Below are 6,000 nucleotides of genomic sequence, written 5' to 3'. Positions count from 1 at the left end.
CGATTACACCAACAGTTTGTTTCTTTGGTCTGAACCATAGTGGAAAAGTTTACTTGCAATTTTGTTTAGTTTAGGCTCCAATTACAAGGGAAACTGGGCTTGTAAACAAAAGTCACATGGACTCACAAGTAGTTCAGTTGTCATCTCACCAGGTTTGAGATTTTGGGAGCGTGGAGGGAGTCAAAACAAATCTGATTCCAGTCCCTGTAACTGTTCAGACCAGTTAACAACACACAAAGAAATAGCTGAATATGAACATCAATCCAGACTGCAGTTTGCCCTCATTTCATTTTGCTATGGTCGGCTTTCCAAGTGTCATGAACTGATGTCAACATCTGTCTCCTTATACCCATAAAATCTTGCATTTTGGGGTTGTTTCCTGTAGTTGGTTCAGATTACGTTCTCACTCCTAAGAGGACTCAGACTCACATTTTCAGGCGTCTCTGTGCCGTTATTTGGCACCACCAGAGTTTGAATGCCAGTGGTTTTCACCTGGCCAAACTAACTAAACTAAGTAAACGCTCCAGAGTTCAAATTAACGTCTCCAAATCTGCGTGACGTTAGCTCAACACTACACCTCACCAAGCTCTATCAGAGTATCAAAGGGGGCAAACAACTGCTGTACCTCCCCTCCCTCCCTCTGCACTGCAAAAGCGCAGTGATCTGCCTTATTCTGACTAGGTTGACACTCATTTCTAGAAAATTCCCGAAACAAGTGAAACTGCATTGGAAACAAGTGGAGTTATCTCACCCCACTGGCTGAATTTTTCTCTTGTTTTAAGAAAAATAAGATTTGAAGGTTGAATATGAGACTAATTGACTTAAGATGGACATTTTGCAGTGTGGTTAGGGTTAGGTTTCGTATAAACCCAATAACTATAAACAAGGTACGGTTGGCGCATGTAGGATTATGGGTATTCACAACCCTGCAAGCCCAGCAGTATGACTAAAAGTTGAGGGTTAGACCTGTGTGTGCTACATACACTGAGGCTTATTTCATCCAGACAGTATATTTTCATAAATATGTTAGCCAACACGACCGCAGAAGAAATATCCTCACCAATATTTCTTTAATAATACCCATCACATGGTTATATTTCTAGTTGAGTGTGCACTCAGCCTCTTTTGTATTGGCTTTAAAAATAGCCTCCACAGTCCTAAGGGACAGATATTGCTTAGCGAATGGTCTGCTCCAGGTGCGGCTCGCAAAGCATACAAGCAGCTGATTGCATGGCATGTATGTAAGTAAAGTATGAACAGAGCAGAGCGCAAGGCATATGGGCCTTCACTTATCAAAGGTAAACAGAGGAGCCATGGCTCCTTAGGTAATGAATTGGGAAAGATGGAGGTGAATGAAAGAGCAAGATTTGGGATTTTCTGGGGATAAGACTACATTCCTTGGTTCAGAAGAACTGACAGCAGTACCATAGTATTGTAAAACTCAAGTCAGTCACAGAGTTTTTTCTCTGTTTCTGACATTGGGACAGAGTTTTTCGTGTTTACAATTACCTAATTATCTAATTATCCGGTGAAAATCTAATCTTTAGATTTGCACCATTTTCAAGTTATTTCCCACTTTATTTCTATGCTGGGCTGGGCTAAGCCCCCAATGTTTCAAGATCCTAACAACGCCTCTGGCAGAGATGACTGTAACTACAAATCAATTCACCCTTCTAGAAACACCAAGAACACCACTTCAGTAGGAGAGGTCTGAATAACGTACAAATTGGCATCAATTTAATTCATACCTTTTCTATTAATCCTTTGTGGCGCTGCATGGTTCTGTAATCAGATTTAGTGGCACCCCCGTAAAGTCTAACAATTATTAGCCATGCCATTATTGCTTTTTAAATTTAAAGAGGGCTTAAGTAAAGCACTGTTCTTTGAGACAATGAATTGATTCAATCATTGAGTTATAATGTCTAAATGCTCACAACCGAATGAGTCATACATTTAATGCTAATGTTCTTGTGTAACTGAGGATAAGTTAGAATTTGTGAAGTAGCCTAAGACATGAACTCATTCACAACTGGAACATTTCCACATTTTTAGACAGCCGTCATAAGTCAATCCTGCAGCAAAATAAGCAATCATTTTTCTCTTATATGTCATTGCCATATTAAAGCAAGGGAGTGAGAGTGGAGTAGAGAATAAATTGTATAGTGAGCTATTGTGGCATTTCATTTTTAATGCATCTGTTTCCACTCTTGCCATTCATCCCCTGAAGCGGTAATATCCAGGACCTTTTGAACTCGAGTCTGTGAGGATTGAGGTGAAAATCAAAAATCAACTTAGGTACATAATTCTAGCCATGTTGCTTGTCAAATCAGAAAATATAACTATAGCACTCTCACAGGACTTGAAGAGTTGACACAGACAAAGGGGAAGGATTAGCAAATAGACAATGTTTTAATTACCCCTGTCAGGAAGAAACACTATCACACAAGAAATTAAAACACACAAAGAAGTCACACAGTAGCTTGCTTGGTCTTTGCAGTGGAGTGTAAATCACTCTTGCCCGTGTCTAACCACCTACTGACAAAACAAAAGAGTATAAATAGGAATGGGTTAACAAGGTTCAGGAGCCACTCGTCTTGCTGTGTCTCGCAACCAATGCGCAACCCCACCTCTGCTCCACACAGTTGCTACTGTGCATACTGTATGTGTATTTGAACAGTTTATACAGAGACTGGGTTTAAGGCTGGGGACACACTAGTAGATTATTGGACTGATTTAGACCAGATTTGCCCTTTCCGATGATCAGAGGCTTGGTTAGGACTGATGTTCTGCAAAGATTATCTGGTAGTGTGAGGGGTTTTCGAATTCAGTCTTAAAGCTGCACTAGGCGACTTTGCACGTTGGTGGCTGCAAATGGCAGTGGAGGTATATGTTTGAAAAATCTGAACTTGAATTCCCAGAAATCATGAAACTTGTAAACTGCATACAGCATGCTCATGTTTACCAATCTGACCAGTATGTGATGCTTAACAGTGTTTCCCATACATACTGGGTAGAAGATTTGTTCCCACCCAAGAAGATTTTTTTTTTAATTTTACACATGAAGTTAAGTTTGTTTATTTATTTATATAGCCCTTTATCACAAGCATGTGTCAAAGGACAATTACATTATAGGAGCTGGTTGTGCAACTGTCATTTCACGATGCACATTAGTAGCATTGCACCCAATACGACAGAGCCGTAGTTAAAAGTGAAACTTCAAATTCGACAGTTTGCTCCAAACTCAGATGTGTGTGTAAAGAACAACTTTTTAATTAAATAACTTTTTAGTTATCGGAGATGTGTAGAACTGTCCAACATGAGTGCAGTGCAAAGACTCACATATTTCCCCTGGTCACCATTGGATTCCACTGGACATGCCGCTCTTACTTTAGGAGGTAAGGACAAAGTTTGCCAGTTGGATAACTTGTGCTCTGAAAAAAAAAAAAAAAGTGGTTTCGTTGAGGTTCTGTCCATTGAGGTTTAAGTCAATCAATAAGATTACTTCTACATCCATAGCAGCTCTGCCTCTGAGAAATGTTTCTATAACTACAGTAAAACCCTTTAATCTTTCTTAAAGACCCGAGTTTCTCCTCACTTCACCTTCACCAAGCTGGAAAGCACAGATAGAATCAGCAGCGTTGGCTCAAGAGGGGTCATGGCCTTCAGCTGTGTTACATACTGTCACCTCCAACTCCATTTATGATATGAATTCTAATTTAATAACACTTCTACAAGAGCTTCATAACAGATACATGGCACATTTATGGATTAAGTCCTCATGTCACCTTTCACAAGGCGATCATGTAAAACTCATGGCATTTAGAGCATAGCAGGGGGACAGTGAATGTGTGAATGTATTTTGCATACATTTCAAAGTAAAGGGGTCTCCTTGCAATTGTCTGTGAAAATCATGCCTTTGGTTTAGCATTGGAAATGTGTTATGTCTTCTCCACTATCGAGACAGTAGCCAGCATGAACTCAGCATGAACATCAGTTTGTATGCTATTGAGGAAAGCAGGAAGTACAGAAAGAAACGGGGGAGTGATGTTAAGAGTTTTGGGATGTACTGTTATCATCTATTAATCCTGTTTCCTCTTTGTCTGTTTCGCCCCATCGGTTTCTACCAGCGGGATTCTCTAGACAGATGCTCATTTTAAAGCATTCAAAATCAATAACAGTGACATATTGTGAAAACTGGAAATTGGAATAAATAGAGAATAAACTACCCATTCAAACAACAATGATCGCTTTTGCTCTTGTGTAAGATGCCACCATTGATTAATGTCTTAATTATTGCTTAACACTGGGTAAACACGTCCTTAGAGTGTGATTATGATTGCTGTGTTTACTTAAATGCCACCGTCCCAAGGTTAGTCAACAGTGCTGCTGCATAATTAGCAGGGCAAAAGGTTAGTGGGCACAGGTTTCCACACTAAGATCAGCAGATTCCAGTAAAGCAAACCTGTCGGCTTAGAGAGCGGTTAGGAGCGGTGCTGACAGCTCCATTTCCATATGCATAAACACCCTCAGAAAATACCCTAAGATGCAGAATGGAAGTGGCTGGTATTAATTAAAACACACATACGTATCAGCACTATAATCCCCAGCAACAGCCGGGGTTCACAAGACAATGAGGCGCATTTCCATAGTAAATTGAAAAGTAATAACTGAGAGTGGACTCGGTGGCTCTTGTGCATACATTAATTTCTCTCCAAGCAAATTGTTCTGTGCCTACAACAATCGAGGAGGTGATTCAGAAGACGCTGTGACAACTCGTCTTTGTTGAATCATGACAGGCCTGCACAGACTTGCGTGACTCAAAAATTGAATGCTGTACTTTCGCTGCTTCGCTCACAAACAAACAACAATGCTAATTTGAAGGCCCTGTGAATTGTGATGTTTCTCGCTGCGTTGCCAAGTCAGATGTTTGCTGCCTCTTTTCCATGAGGCGTTATGGTTGTTGTCGTGATTAATCAGTTGATGGATGTTGCTGTGATTAAAGAATTGATAGATTTCTTGTGAGGAGTGGGGAAGTTTTGATTTGACCAGAGGATTTATGAAGTCGGTATACTCATGGTGGAGTACTGGCAGTGAAGAGCTGCATTATGAGCCTGTTTGAGAGACTGAACAATGAGACTGGACAGTGCTGCTTGTTGGAGCGTGGAGTGTTGAACCTGTTCCAACACAAACAGTATCAATGCCATCATTTCTTTTTTGCTTTGGCCTGTCACAACTGTTGCTTATCCTGGAGCTATTCAGTAGACATGCCAGTTCTCTCATGTTTATGCATAGGATGGGAACCCCACCCCCCACCCCCCTCCTCCCCCAACCCACCACTCCTCCCTGTTAGTGCTGATGTCTCTGTTTGGTCTGTATCTCTGTGCCTACTGCCAGTAGACAGGGTGAGTCATCACTGGTGTGGAAGTGTTGTGATTTGGGAAAGGCCATGCAACGGCAGGGGGGATATAGTGGTCCAATGATCACAAAAACCCACTGTACGCATTCAAGGAACACTTTCACCGTGGCAAGCTCACTACTCGCAACTGATACAGAGAAAAATAGCAAGTGGCATTGGTCGAAGGGGCAAAAATAAGTTTTGCTGCCCCATTGCACAAAATGACCATAATATATCTGTGGGGGGTTGATAAGGTTTTTTGACACCAATGATTCAATGATTACTTGGCCAGGTGCCTCCCCATCCATTGGAATTTCAACACGCTCCCAATCTCGCCACCTAGTTGCATTTTCAACTGCTCAATGATGGCGGACGTTGCTACGAGCGAGCAATCTGTGTCACAATACTTCAGCTACAACGGCAAAAAAACGTCATTCTAAAGCCAAAAAGCAAATGACAATTGCAGGATTATTATAGTATTTAGCTTTAATGATGTATTACCTCTTCACTAGACATTTCTGTTGGATCTTTGGTCTAATTAACGATCTTACTCGATTGTGAAAATGGAACTTTGTTGTTTTTGTCAGTTACAGGCCACCGTAGCT

Source organism: Centroberyx affinis, unplaced genomic scaffold (genome assembly GCF_046629955.1).
Source record: "Centroberyx affinis isolate AG114_WGS23_722 - 3 ecotype Tasmania unplaced genomic scaffold, CSIRO-AGI_Caff_v1 ptg001398l_1, whole genome shotgun sequence".
NCBI lineage: Eukaryota > Metazoa > Chordata > Actinopteri > Beryciformes > Berycidae > Centroberyx > Centroberyx affinis.
The sequence above is the reverse complement of the archived record's forward strand: the minus strand, read 5'-3'. Positions refer to the sequence as shown.